The following is a 15370-nucleotide window of genomic DNA, read 5'->3' on the forward strand; positions in this document are numbered from 1 at the left end:
TAACAGAAATACAGAAGATATATTTGAGCAGCGTAGTACGCTTCTGACTGACATTTAATTTTGTGATAGTGAAAATCGCCTGATGACGTCGAGTAGTTACTAATCGAGAATAATCTCACTTAGTTAATGACAGGTCATAGTGGGTATGGCTGTTTTCCTCAACTCTCTAGGAAAATGGCTGGCAGAACTACATTTCCGCCTCGTATCCATACCACGTAAACAATTGAAATAATAAAATATGGGTAACACGGAATCGACATTAAAGATGTCAACTACGAAATTCTCAACTAGCTAAAGTTAAGTGAACGTTTCGGAAATGGGAATGGCACTTTGAACACATAACTATGTAGGGGAGACAGTAGCAATTTAACGAACAGCGCAAAGTAACTAATCACCTGGTTTAAGTTCATAGTTGGCCGTTGTGGCCGAGCAGTTCTACGCGCTTCAGTTCGGAACCGCGCGACTGCTAAGGTCGCAGGTTCGAATCCTCCTGGGGCATGGATGTGGTGTGATGTCCTTCGGTTAGGTTTAAGTAGTTGGAAGTCTAGGTGACTGATGACCTCAGATGTTAAGTCCCATAGTGCTTAGGGCCATTTGAATAATTTTTAACTTCATAGTTACAGGCAGCACCACCATACGAATAATATTAACTTTTCACAAGGTGAGAGACTCTCTTCAAATCACATTAATCATGGAATGGAAACACACTGCAACAGAACGTACCACCGTGACTTCAAACACTTTGTTACAGGAAATGTTCAAAATGTCCTCCGTTAGCGAGGATACATGCATCCACCCTCCGTCACATGGAATCCCTGATGCGCTGATGCAGCCCTGGAGAATGGCGTATTGTATCACGGCCGTCCACAATACGAGCACGAAGAGTCTCTACATTTGGTACCGGGGTTACGTAGACAAGAGCTTTCAAATGCACCCATAAATGAAAGTCAAGATGGTTGAGGCCAGGAGAGCGTCGAGGCCATGGAATTGGTCCGCCTCTACCAATCCATCGGTCACCGAATCTGTTATTGAGAAGCGTACGAACACTTCGACTGAAATGTGGAGGAGCTCCATCGTGCGTGAACCACTTGTTGTGTCGTACTTGTAAAGGCACATGTTCTAGCAGCACAGGTAGAGTTGTTGTTATTGTAGTCTTCAGTCCTGAGACTGCTTTGATGCAGCTCTCCATGCTACTCTATCCTGTGCAAGATTCTTCATCTCCCAGTACCTACTGCTACCTACATCCTTCTGAATCTGCTTGGTGTATTCATCTCTTGGTCTTCCTCTACGATTTTTACCCTCCACGCTGCCCTCCAATACTAAATTGGTGATCCCTTGATGCCTCAGAATATGTCCTACCAACCGATCCCTTCTTCTAGTCAAGTTGTGCCACAAACTTCTCTTCTCCCCAATCCTATTCAACACCTCCTCATTAGTTATGTGATCTACCCATCTAATCTTCAGCATTCTTCTGTAGCACCACATTTCAAAAGATTCTATTCTCTTCTTGTCTAAACTATTTATCGTCCATGTTTCACTTCCATACATGGCTTCACTCCATACAAATACTTTCAGAAACGACTTCCTGACACTTAAATCTATACTCGATGTTAACAAATTTCTCTCCTTCAGAAACGCTTTCCTTCCCATTGCCAGTCTACATTTTATATCCCCTCTACTTCGACCATCGTCAGTTATTTTGCTCCCCAAATAGCAAAACTCCTTTACTACTTTAAGTGTTTCATTTCCTAATCTAATACCCTCAGCATCACCCGACTTAATTCGACTACATTCCATTATCCTCGTTTTGCTTTTGTTGATGTTCATCTTACATCCTCCTTTCAAGACACTTTTGTTTCTTTCACTGCTTGCTCAATATACAGATTGAATAACACCGGGGAGAGGCTACAACCCTGTCTCACTCCCTTCCCAACCGTTGCTTCCCTTTCATGTCCCTCGACTCTTATAACTGCCATTTGGTTTCTATACAAATTGTAAATAGCCTTTCGCTCCCTATATTTTACCCTTGCCACCTTCAGAATTTGAAAGAGAGTATTCCAATCAACATTGTCAAAGACTTTCTCTAAGTCTACAAATGCTAGAAACGTAGGTTTGCCTTTCCATAATCTAGCTTCTAAGATAAGTCGTAGGGTCAGTATTGCCTCACGTGTTCCAATATTTCTACGAAATCCAAACTGATCTTCCCCTAGGTCGGCTTCTACTAGTTTTTCCATTCGTCTGTAAAGAATTCGCGTTAGTATTTTGCAGCTGTGACTTATTAAACTGATAGTTCTGTAATTTTCATATCTGTCAACGCCTGCTTTCTTTGGGATTGGAATTATTATATTATTGTTGAAGTCTGAGGGTATTTCGCCTGTCTCATACATCTTGTTCACCAGATGGCAGAGTTTCGTCAGGACTGGCTCTCCCAAGGCCGTCAGTAGTTCTAATGAAATGTTGTCTACTCCCGGGGCCCTGTTTCGACTCAGGTCTTTCAGTGCTCTGTCAAACTCTTCACGCAGTATCATATCTCCCATTTCATATTCATCTACATTCTCTTCCATTTCCATAATATTGTCCGCAAGTACATCGCCCTTGTGTAGATCCTCTATATACTCCTTCCACCTTTATGCTTTCCTTTCTTTGCTTAGAGCTGGGTTTCCTTCTGAGCTCTTAATATTCATACAAGTGGTTCTCTTTTCTCCAAAGGTCTCTTTAATTTTCCTGTAGGCAGTATCTACCTTACCCCTAGTGAGATATGCCTCTACATCCTTACATTTATCCTCTAGCCATCCCTGCTTAGCCATTTTGCACTTCCTGTCGATCTCATTTTTGAGACGTTTTTATTCCCTTTTGCCTCCTTCATTTACTGCATTTTTATATTTTCTCCTTTCATCAATTCTTCTGTTACCCAAGGATTTCTACTAGCCCTCGTCTTTTTACCTACTTGATCCTCTGCTGCCTTCACTACTTCATCCCTCAAAGCTACCCATTCTTCTTCTACTGTATTTCTTTCCCCGATTCCTGCCATTTGTTCCCTTACGCTCTCCATGAAACTCTGTACAACCTCTGGTTTAGTCAGTTTATCTAGGTCCCATCTCCTTAAATTCCCACCTTTTTGCAGTTTCTTCAGTTTAAATCTACAGTTCATAACCAATAGATTGTGGTCAGAGTCCATATCTGCCCCCGGAAATGTCTTACAATTTAAAACCTGGTTCCTAAATCTCTGTCTTACCATTATATAATCTATCTGAAATCTGTCAGTATCTCCAGGCTTCTTCCATGTATACAACCTTCTTTTATGATTCTTGAACCAAGTGTTAGCTATGATTAAGTTGTGTTCTGTGCAAAATTCTACCAGGCGGCTTCCTCTTTCATTTCTTAGCCCCAATCCATATTCATCTACTACGTTTCCTTCTCTCCCTTTTCCTACTACCGAATTCCAGTCACCCATGACTATTAAATTTTCGTCTCCCTTACTATCTGAATAATTTCTTTTATTTCGTCATACATTTCTTCAATTTATTCGTCATCTGCAGAGCTAGTTGGCATATAAACTTGTACTACTGTAGTAGGCGTGGGCTTCGTGTCTATCTTGGTCACAATAATGCGTTCACTATGCTGTTTGTAGTAGCTTACCCGTAGTCCTACTTTTTTTATTCATTATTAAACCTACGCCTGCATTACCCATATTTGATTTTGTATTGATAACCCTGTATTCGCCTGACCAAAAGTCTTGTTTCACCTGCCACCGAACTTCATAATTCCCACCATATCTAACTTTAACCTATCCATTTCCCTTTTTAAATTTTCTAACCTACCTGCCCGATTAAGGGATCTGACATTCCACGCTCCGATCCGTAGAACGCCAGTTTTCTTTCTCCTGATAACGACGTCCTCTTGAGTAGTCCCCGCTCGGAGATCCGAATGGGGGACTATTTTACTTCCGGAATATTTTACCCAAGAGGACGCCATCATCATTAACCATACAGTAAAGCTGTATGCCCTCGGGAAAAATTACGGTTGTAGTTTCCCCTTGCTTTCAACCGTTCGCAGTACCAGCACAGCAAGGCTGTTTTGGTTAGTGTTACAAGGCCAGATCAGTCAATCATCCAGACTGTTGCCCCTGCAACTACTGAAAAGGCTGCTGCCCCTCTTCAGGAACCACACGTTTGTCTGGCCTTTCAACATATACCCCTCCGTTGTGGTTGCACCTACGCTACGGCTATCTGTATCGCTGAGGCACGCAAGGTGCAGATACTGGTCTACGCAGGTGACATAGATATAATAGCAAGAACCCAAAAAGCAATGGAAGAGACATTTACAGCTCTTGAACAGGCCAGTAAGAACATGGGGTTAATTATTAATGAACAAAAAACAAAATATATGGCAGCTGGAAAAGCACATAGAGAAAATATGTGAAATGTAAGAGAGAGTTGAACATTTCAAGTATCTCGGCTCGACAGTTACCCATCTAAATGATACCTCCTTTGAAATTAAGCAGAAATTAATACTGGCCAACAGAGCCTATTTTGCCCTAACAAGACTTCTATCCTCAAGGCTCCTGACTCGTACCACGAAATTAACTATGTATAAATCACTTGTACGACCAGTGCTTACAGATGCCTCTGAAGCCTGGATATTAACAGCTAAATATATTGAAACACTGGATGAATTTGAAAGAAAGGTACTTAGACGAATTATCGGCCCAATCTATGAAAGAGGAAGATGGAGGAGGAAATACAAATATGAGTTGTATACCACATACAAAGACCAACCCATCAGAAGGATAGTGAAATCATCCAAACTGAGGTGGGCCGGAGATGTGGCTCGCATGAATGATACAGAAGTACCAAAAAGAATATTACAAGGAAAGCCAGGAGGGCAGAGAGGACGTGGTCGACCAAGATGGAGTAATCGAAGATCTTAGGAAGATCTATAGAAACTGGAGAGTATTGGCAAAGGACCGAGAGAGATGGAAGGAAATTGTAGAAGAGGCCAAGGCTCATCATGAGCTGTAGACCCAAGAAAGAAGAAGCCTAAAGAAAAATCATATACGAAAACACGGTTACGACACGGTGTGCAAAGGGCAAGTATTTTAACAAACTCCCCTATGAAATATGTGTTGGTCGATAACCTAACGAGGTGTGACAAGAGCGTTTCAAGTAGCAGAGGAAAACATTGAAAGAAAGTACAATGAGGTGTCCTACATGTGATGAGACCTACGCTGACCCTTCACCAGGAAGCTGGATTGAGTGTTGCAAAACACACGCGTGGTTGCATGAGGACTGTTCAATTTCTGTAACAGGAAAATTTGTGTCATTTTTGGAAATGAAACTCTCTGATCTTGAGTTGTATTAATTGTCAACTCAATAATGCTTTCATTACTTACTATTTGATAAGAAATATGTAAGAATGTTTCACTAATGAAAGTGTAGTCCTAGGACAAGTTGACGCTTTTGCATTAGTCTGTACAACTGGCAAAGTAATAGTGATTATATTAAGATAAAAATGTGTACAACTAGGTAGAATGGAATAGAAGGTAATTATAATAATACACAGAAATAAAATAAAACTATTTAAACAAAGAAATAGTTTAAAATAGGCAACATCTTCAGCTTGTACTGGTTCCCCCTACGAAGATGAGTCCAATGAGAACTATAAATTTATGTACAGAGTGATTTTTCAATGCGTGCAGAAAGTACAGTCAATTCGCAGACCAAAATTCCTCTTCCAGTTTTGTTTGGCCGTTAGTTTAATCAATGATGAACGTCAAATTTTTTGTTTATAGGAATGTTCCACATTATTTGTTAGTCCAACGTCAGTCCAGTACTTCAGTATTCAAATATCGGCCATACAATTGTTATTTGGCAGTCTTTTTTGCAGAGAAACACTAGTTTCTCAGTATTCCAGCAGTGTTATTTGCTTTACCTACAACTGAGCCTACGTGGTCGTTCTACATCATATTTCCACGTCATGCTAATTCTAAATATAAGGGGTAGTCAAATGGAAATGAGACAGGCAGAAAAAATAAGCAACCTGTTTATTATTTCAAAAGTAATCACCATAACTGTTAATATGTGACTGTTGATTTGCTTCGGACGAAGAACACGCCAGTGTTGAATCATGGTTCCGTAGGCCCCCCAGCTATGCCGATTACTTTTGAAATAATAATCAGTTTATTTTTTTCCATTTGACTCATTTTCATATGACTGTCCCTTGTATATGCATGACACGAACAGCTCCGAATGTCTAGTCCTGTAGTTGATAGTGACCGCACTTTATAAATTTTGTGAAGTTCAGGCCTTACCATTTCTCTGATAAAGAGCTAGAAGCCAGTTATTGCAGCAATGCGGACCCAGGGTAGAGTATCGGTAGGGGGAAGGAGGGTGAGAGGGAAGATGGGAGGAGGAGTGGTTCAAATGGCTCTGAGCACTATGAGACTCAACTGATGAGGTCATTAGTCCCCTAGAACTTAGAACTAGTTAAACCTAACTAACCTAAGGATATCACACACATCCATGCCCGAGGCAGGATTCGAACCCGCGACCGTAGCGGTCTCGCGGTTCCAGACTGCAGCGCCAGAACCGCGCGGCCACTTCGGCCGGCGAGGGGGAGAGGAAGTCACAGTTTTAACTCCCCCCCCCCCCCCCAAGTAATTGTTGCCACCACTACTTTTAGCGTGCCACAAATACTTGAGACTTCAATAATAACAGCAAAAATGCATAAAACGCTTTAATATAATAATAATAATTTATTTACATTAGCGCTCAGCACACCGCTATGGGTTCACTAGCAACGAGCTGCAGTTCAGAAAAAATAATCATTTTAAAAGCTTACGCCCATAAATTTCTGTGTGTCACTTTTTTTTTTTAGTCATCAGTCTTCTGACTGGTCTGATGCGGCCCGCCACGAATTCCTATCCTGTGATAACGTCTTCATCTCAGAGTAGCACTTGCAACCTACGTTCTCAATTATTTGCTGGGTGTATTCCAATCTCTGTCTTCCTCTACAGTTTTTGCCCTCTACAGCTTCCTCTAGTCCTATAGAAGTCATTCCCTCATGTCTTAACAGATGTCCTATCATCCTGTACCTTCTCCTTTTCAGTGTTTTCTACATATTCCATTCCTCTCTGATTCCTTACCTTATCAGTCCACCTAATTTTCAACATTCGTCTGCAACATCACATCTCAAATTCTTCGATTCTCTTCTGTTCCGGTTTTCCCACAGTCCATGTTCCACTACCATACAATGCTGTACCACAGACGTACATTCTCAGAAATCCTTTCCTCAAATTAAGGCCGATATTTGATATTAGTAGACTTCTATTGGCCAGTGATGGCCATTTCGACGTCCTCCTTGCTCCGTCCGTCATTGGTTCTTTTACTGCCTAGGTAGCAGAATTCCTTATTTTCATCGACTTCGTGACCATCAATCCTGATGTTAAGTTTCTCGCTGTTCTCATTTCTACTACTTCTCATAACCTTTGTTTTTCTTCGATTTACTCTCAATCCATGCTGTGTACTCATTAGACTGTTCATTCTGTTCAGTGAATCATGTAATTATTCTTCACTTTCACTCAGGATAGCAATGTCATCAGCGAATCGCATCATTGGTATCCTTTCACCTTGAATTTTATTTCCACTCCTGAACCTTTCTTTTATTTCCATCATTGCTTCCTAAAGGTACAGATTGGATAAAAGTCCTTTAAGAACTGCACTCGTATAAGCTGGAGTGAACATTCTCAACTTAGACGCGCTTGATTTACGTAAAAATGAACTCCATCCGTCTGGAGCTCCAACATACACAAAAACCAGCACATCGCTCCAGCTTACAAGCTATAAAATAGAAGTGCGCATTCACCATTATCAGTGTTTCACATAGTACTGCGAGCACGAATACAGGTCTGCACGCTATAGTTGTGTGAGAGCATAACTGGGGGAATCCTGTCTTGCCTTACTTAACTTCCTGTGCTTTGCCCGTTTTGCCTGTGTATCTGCGAGCCGTGTCTGATTTGTATTTGGTAGCAGGTGCGATCAGTCTATGAATGGGCGACTTCACCTGTCTGGTAGGCTAGGCCACGAGACCACACATGAGGCTCGTCGTCATGCAAGCAACTCAAAAGTGTCCTGTGTTAAGCACAGCTTGAAACTTCTAGAATTCCTCGTCATTTTTGAGAAACTTAGTTGTCATGCTACCTAATTTTCTGAATGTTTCCTGAGAAACATGGAAATTGATATACTGGATGCCTGTCCTAAGTGTCGTCAGGCACAAGTTCTGTGGCGTTTCGGTAAACATTTGCAATTTCGTTTTTACAATGCTTAGCTGAAGTTATCCCAAACAAACGCTGCTTATCACCTCTTTCATACGATGTCCAGTGGCACCGAAAAGCGTAATTTCTTACCTTTTGGAAACAAAATTATTTTTAAACCGATATTTTTCTTCTCCATTCGATAAGGCGATCCTAAATTAGCCTAGTGCGATATTTGTTTTATCGAGGGACTGCAAAATACAAAGAATAACGGGTACTTTAGGAGTAGTCCTTGCCTGACTTGCCCCGTCTCATGTGTCGCCCTGCCCTGCACTATCTGCTACTGCCGTACAGCAGCGCTACCAATCGCTGTTGGAGTAGTCGCTATTTTTCGTATTTTACTGTCCTTTTTAATATATATCGTTTTGCAGAACATCGCACTCAATTAATGTGGGACCGCTCTATCGAATGGAGACATAAAATATGGGTTCAAACGTCGTTTTGTTTGTAACGGGAAACTATCCGACGTTTCCTGCTGACACTGGGCTTCGCATGAGACAGATAATCAGTAGTATTTGTTTGGGTCGATTCCATCTACACATTGCAAAAATGAAACTGCAGATATCTGTCGAAATACCAGAGAAAATGCACCTGGTGACGCTTAGGAGAGACACCCTGTATGTAAATACATTAATTCTTCAGTAGTGTTTGGGATTGGGGGGGGGGGGGGGAAATCACAGTATTATCTGAAATTACACTCAAATGATAGAGTGCAGCAATCAGTCGTCCTTTTCTTGAAGGTTTTATTCGGCAAATCCAGATTTCGGCTAGTGCCTAGCCATTATCAGTGCACCATTTCATAGTATCAATGCATGTTCTAGTAAGTCAGCCCCCGGTTGTTCGGGCTTAAATAAAAAAAAGGGGATATACACTACGTGATCAAAAGTATCCGGACACCTGGCTGAAAATGACTTACAAGTTCGTGGCGCTCTCCATCGGTAATGCTGGAATTCAATATGCTGTTGGCCCACCCTTACCCTCGATGACAGCTTCCACTCTCGCAGGCATACGTTCAATCAGGTTTCTTGAGGAATGGTAGTCCATTCTTCACGGAGTGCTGCGCTGAGGAGATGTATCGATGTCGGTCGGTGAGGCCTGACACGAAGGCGGCGTTCCAAAACATCCAAAAGGTGTCATATAGGATTCAGGTCAGGACTCTGTGCAGGCCAGTCCGTTACAGAGATGTTATTGTCGTGCAACCACTCCGCTACAGGACGCGCATTATGAACAGGTGCTCGATCGTGTTGAAAGATGCAACACCATCCCCGAATTGCTGTTCAACAGTGGGAAGCAAGAAGGTGCTTAAAACATCAATGTAGGTCTGTGCTGTGATAGTTCCACGCAAAACAACAAGGGGTGCAAGCCCCATCCGTGAAAAACACGACCACACCATAACAACACCACCTCCGAATTTTAATGTTGGCACTACACACACCGGCAGATGGCGCTCAGCGGGAACTCGCCATACCCACACCCTGCCATCGGATCGTCACATTGTGTACCGTGATTCGTCACTTCAGACAACGTTTCTCCACTGTTCAATCGTCCAATGTTTACGCTCCTTACACCAAGCGAGGCGTCATTTGGCATTTACCGGCGTGATGTCTGGCTTATGAGCAGCCATGAGCACCCGTGAAATCCAAGTTTTCTTACCTCCCGCCTAACTGTCATAGTACTTGCAGTGGATCCTGATGCAGTTTGGAATTCCTGTTTGATGGTCTGGATAGATGTCTATTACCCGTTACGACCCTCTTCAAGTGTCGGCGGTCTCTGTCAGTCAACAGACGAGGTCGGCCTGTACGCTTTTGTGCTGTCGTGTCCCTTCACGTTTTCACTTCACTATCACATCGGAAACAGTGTACCTAGGGGTGTTTAGGAGCGTGGAAATCTCGCGTACCTACGTATGAGACAAGCGACACCTAATCATCTGACCGCGTTCAAAGTTCGTGAGTTCCGCGGAGCGCCCCATTCTGCTCTCTCACAATGCCTGATGTCGCTGATATGGAGTACCTGGCAGTAGGTGGCAGCACAATGCACCTCATATGAAAAACGTATAGTTTTGGAGGTGTCCGGAAGATTTTGATCACATAGTGTACATTCACATTAATATTAATCGTGACAGAAGATATACATTGCATATGCTAAAGAAATATGCTGACCTTTTTGGTATCAATGTATTCTACCTGCATAAAACATATTTAGGAGACAATTATCAAGCAGCTGAAATACAAAAATTTTGTGTACTTTCTGTGAAATTAAGTCATTAGGGCAACGCATTCTCAAGCTCACCGAATCAGTTACATAAAGAATGGCAATTTTAGATTCTTGACAGCTTCCTGATAAATTAGTGCGGAGTTCTATGTTCCCAGCCGTAATAAACGCGTAGCGCCGGCCGGAGTGGCCGAGCGGTTCTAGGCGCTACCGTCTGGAACCGCGCTACCGCTACTGTCGCAGGTTCGAATCCTGCCTCGGACATGGATGTGTGTGATGTCCTTAGGTTAATTAGGTTTAAGTAGTTCTAAGTTCTAGGGGATTGACGACCACAGCAGTTAAGTCCCATAGTGCTCAGAGCCATTTTAACCATTTTTTTGAGCCAAACGCATAGCTAAACAAAATTTCTATGTGTACCACAAGGATATTTTTTCGAGATCAAACTGGATATTACTGTAATTCTTCTAGGCAGTACTTCCTTGTAGACAACTGCATCACGTGCGAAAATTGGCAGATTGCGACTGATATTATGCGACAAGAAGCAGTGAGAGTGTGGTGGCGTGTTGCAGGTGCGGGCGGCGTGTATGGCCGTGTCGTCGCTGCTGCACATGGACGACTCCGGGCAGCAGCAGTCGCTCGCCGAGTTCATGACGTTCTTCATGTGAGTACGCAGCCGACCCGCCGGCCAGCGAGGGGATCTCGCTGCCCTGTGGTGTAAAGTATACGATTGCCATCGTCTAGTGAGTTCTGTGATTGTGCCAGAACGGTCCCCAGATAAGCTGTTTTTACAGGGAAACACTGCCAGACTATGAAACACTAGTCGATGAGGCATCGCCGTTCGCTTCCTACTGGCAAGCCCCGTACACTTGATATCTCGCAATATTTACGATCATTGACGGCTAGTTTAAAATAGATTTATCCGCTTTCACAAGGCTGTGTCTTCTACGTGATAGATGATTCAGTGTTGGGGCTACAAAGGGCTACAAAGTTATTATTCGTCAAATGTTTCACTACACCGAAAACAAGACTCCTGGAAATCACACAATGGATATTTGTTCGGATTTTCATAGCCAAATGAAGTGTCGGGAGTGGACAATTGCTGTATCAAACTGACTAGCATGACATCTAGTTTTTCAAAAAAATTGATTTCTTGAAAGTAATTAGAGTAATTAAAAAAACTTAATTATTGATTTGAGGGAAAATTACACAATGGATTTCAGTCCTAGTTTTCATAGACAGGATGGTTAATTTGATATCCCATTTGTTCATTTCTCACTCTTCAATTGGCTATGAAAATTTGGACAAAAATCCACTGTGTAATTTCTGAGGAGCCTTAATTTCGGCCCTCTCCATTTGAACAAAAATATTTAAATTCTTAAAAGTTATCAGGATTATTATGAAGCACTTAGTTAATGATCTCAGGAAATTTGAAAAATTTAAATAGAAGCTGTTGCGAGCTACGTAAATAAAGCGCCTAAAAGTTATTCTCTTAAGGCCTAGCTATTCTGGGCGTAAAAAGGTGTAGTAGCGTAAAAATTCGGAATTCTTTGTTCGTGTTGAACAAATAAAATAAATATTATGACACAGCTTAAAGTGAAACTTCTCTGCTTCCTCTTGATCTATATACTATTAATAATAATAGAATACCGATCGATATTTATGCTGTATTTCATGCTTTATAAACAAAACTTGAAAATAAAACAAAATTGGAAAAATGGTCAAATGTTTGGTGAAATGAGTCGTCTAGGATGAGAAACAAAATAGATTACAAAACATTTTAGAATCATTCAAAGGTGCGTCAAATGTTTCTCTAGAATTTTATTTCTTTCTGTTACACAAATCATTTCACAAAACATATGAGAATTTTTTAAATCTGTTTTTCTTTTTTTTTAATTTTTTAAATTTTTTAAAAGAACAATCCTAATTTACAGGAGTACGGAGTTATGTCTTACACATACATGAACACACACTCTTGAAATACGCTTTGTAATCAAGCTAGGCCCACATACAATGACAGACGATTTGGGGGCGACTAGAGCAATGTGAGATCCGTACGCCCCTTAACGGCCGGTCCATCGCTACTCCGGCAGCTCGCTCTGAAGGAATGGCCTTACATGCAGGTGAATGTGCGGTGATGCTCTGTCGTGCTGAAAAATGCTGTGTTCGGCATTTTCACGCAATTGTGAAGAAAGCCAGATCTGCAATTTATTCAGGAACGTGATTCCTGTAAAGAAGCGAGTGAACGAGTTGGTAGCTGGCTGGACATCCTCAACGGCAACCGCATGAAACAACAACGTACAATTGGCGCCAAGATAAACTTTTGGTTTCGATGTGTAAGTTAGAATTCACCCTAGGTTTCTATCTTCATTCATGTAGAAGATGTACGAGTCGCAAAATCGGATGAATTTTTTGCAAACATCTTGTATCTAATACATGAAAATGAACATTTGTTTGTTTGTTTGTTCGCCTTCAGTGCGTTCCTCTACCATTCATCTGATAGGGACGAAACTTTGGTGAAATGTTGTGGGGACGCTTGCAAAGATTTCTGTAGGGGTAAGAAACACCTAGCACTCATAGTGGTGTGTGTAAACGGGTTTTAGAAGCTTAACTCACGATCGTTTGAGACAAGTTCACTCAAATTTTGTGTACACCACACGTGACCCATTATTTTGTATAATTGTTCACACAGAAATATTGTCGGGTGGCCTAGGGGTGGGAGTGAGAATTCGTGATGAGTAAAAAATTCGATAACGACCGATAATAGTATGAAGTCTATAGTTTTCGTAGTCGCTAAACTTATTGGTGACAGCCACGCTGATCACGATGACGTTTCACCACTAGAGTTGTGGGTGTGAGGAGGCGGTCCGAAGGCAGTGACGTATCAGCATGTCTACGTAACGACTGAAGAAATTCCTACCAAAAATTAGAATACGTATCACTTGACATCTGGATAAATTTACTGTGACAGACACTCCTACCAAACCTATGGCTAAAGGTTTATGGTGAAAAGACGTGACATAGAAGTATGACTCAGGAACGCCTGGAGTAATTTCAACACATTAGGTACATACAGGGCTCATTATTTGTATAAAAATACTCTAGGTGTAAGATACCTCTACTACCTGTAAGAAGGGGGTGGAGATCAGAGGGGACGACATGTAGAAACGTTCGGCAACGAAATATTAGCATTTTTTCCTGTAATTAGTTCACTTAGAATGCTTTTAAGCCAACGGCCTTGCCGCAGTGGTAACACCGGTTCCCGTCAGATCACTGATGTTAAGCGCTGTCGGGCTGGGCTAGCACTTGGATGGGTGACCATCCGGTCTACAGAGCGCTGTTGGCAAGCGGGGTGCACTCAGCCCTTGTGAGGCAAACTGAGGAGCTACTTGATTGAAAAGTGTAGCCGCTCCGGTCCCGTAAACTGACATACGGCCGGGAGAGCGGTGTGCTGACCACATGACCCTCCATATCCGCATCCAGTGACGCCTGTGGGTTGAGGATGACACGGCGGCCGGTCTGTACCGATGGGCCTTCCAAGGCCTGTTCGGACGGAGTTAAGTTTTTAGTTTTAAAATGCTTTTAAAGTATGAAGTGCAAGCTGTTTCTTTTTTGCATTGTTCAATGCATCAGTTACTTCATCATAATGAGCAGTCCATCGAGCCAATAATTTTGCCAACATGTTTCGGGGGTCAAAGTTCATATCACACGGCTTAATACCACAGACATATTTAACGTCCTTTCCATAGTGGCATGGTGTTAAACAGCGAAGTCATTTGTCCGGGACAGTCCTTTTTCTCGAAACAACAATCAGTTACTGTTAGAATTACAAGCTTTCTCAGAATTCAGATGAAACTGCGTGCGTGTGTGTGTGTGTGTGTGTGTGTGTGTGTGTGTGTGTGTGTGTGTGTGTGTGTGTATATGTGAGGGGGGGGGGGGTCGGTGTGTGGTTGTGTGTGTGTGGTGTGTGTGTGTGTGGGGGGGGGGGGGGGGGTGACATATGCGCATGTGGGCAAAACCGCGGCCAATAACTAGTTATAAATAAATACAAGCAGAAGAGATTGTCGTTAGATTCTACAAATTATTAGTACATTCGATTTTCCTTGATACAAATAAGATTATTTTATAGCATGAAAATGAAGACGAAGAGTCTAAAAATTTCATATTTGAAACAACACCTCCTCCCATGCAAATCATGGTACTAAAACACTTACATCAAACACAAGACGAATCTACCAGGTGATGGTCATATTAAAAGCGTGTAATTCGGGATTTGCAAGTGTTGTACCAGACGAAAATACACTCATCGGTACAATGGTGGATTTTTCACTTTGCTCCGGGAGGAGACCGAGTGGATACTACAACATACAAAATGTTAGTTCACTTTATTGTATCACAGGTAAGAAGAATTATTGATCTTTGTATAAACAATTTGCATAGGAGTGTCGCCGAACATTAAGCTATCATTTGAAACAGACAAAATACAAGTGTCTCACTGAGAGTATATTTAACAATAACTTTCATACAGAATTCAGTCTAATACATTGATCACACAGCTGGCTTACTAGTGTTCGATTCTGTCGTCTTACTCGATGATGGCGGTCTGATGTGAGCGATGCTGAGCTCGGTCGTAAGTAGAAGAGCAGTAGTTGCGGCGTAGCGAAACTTCTCTGGGTGTGGCTGGGCCGCTGTCGCTCATTCGTTGATGCTTCTTGCGGTGACTGTCTTCTCTTGTGGTTGCGTTGCGAAGTACCACCCTATTTCGGAACCTCACTCTTCGGACCACACCACACTATGGCCTTTCATATCTAGGAGAAGAGCAAGTAAACGTCAGCATGAAACGACAAAAGA

At 42.1% G+C, this 15370-nt stretch overlaps 1 protein-coding gene and 1 pseudogene across 1 annotated transcript in view; one reads left to right on the plus strand and one right to left on the minus strand.

Annotated features, from left to right (window-relative positions):
• LOC126484066 (probable beta-hexosaminidase fdl) overlaps window positions 1-15370 on the minus strand; it is a 776181-nt gene that overhangs the window by 260746 nt on the left and 500065 nt on the right. The window lies entirely within an intron of this gene.
• On the plus strand, window positions 13748-13865 carry LOC126485661 (5S ribosomal RNA; annotated as a pseudogene).

The sequence above is a fragment of the Schistocerca serialis genome, chromosome 6 (genome assembly GCF_023864345.2).
Source record: "Schistocerca serialis cubense isolate TAMUIC-IGC-003099 chromosome 6, iqSchSeri2.2, whole genome shotgun sequence".
Taxonomy (NCBI): domain Eukaryota; kingdom Metazoa; phylum Arthropoda; class Insecta; order Orthoptera; family Acrididae; genus Schistocerca; species Schistocerca serialis.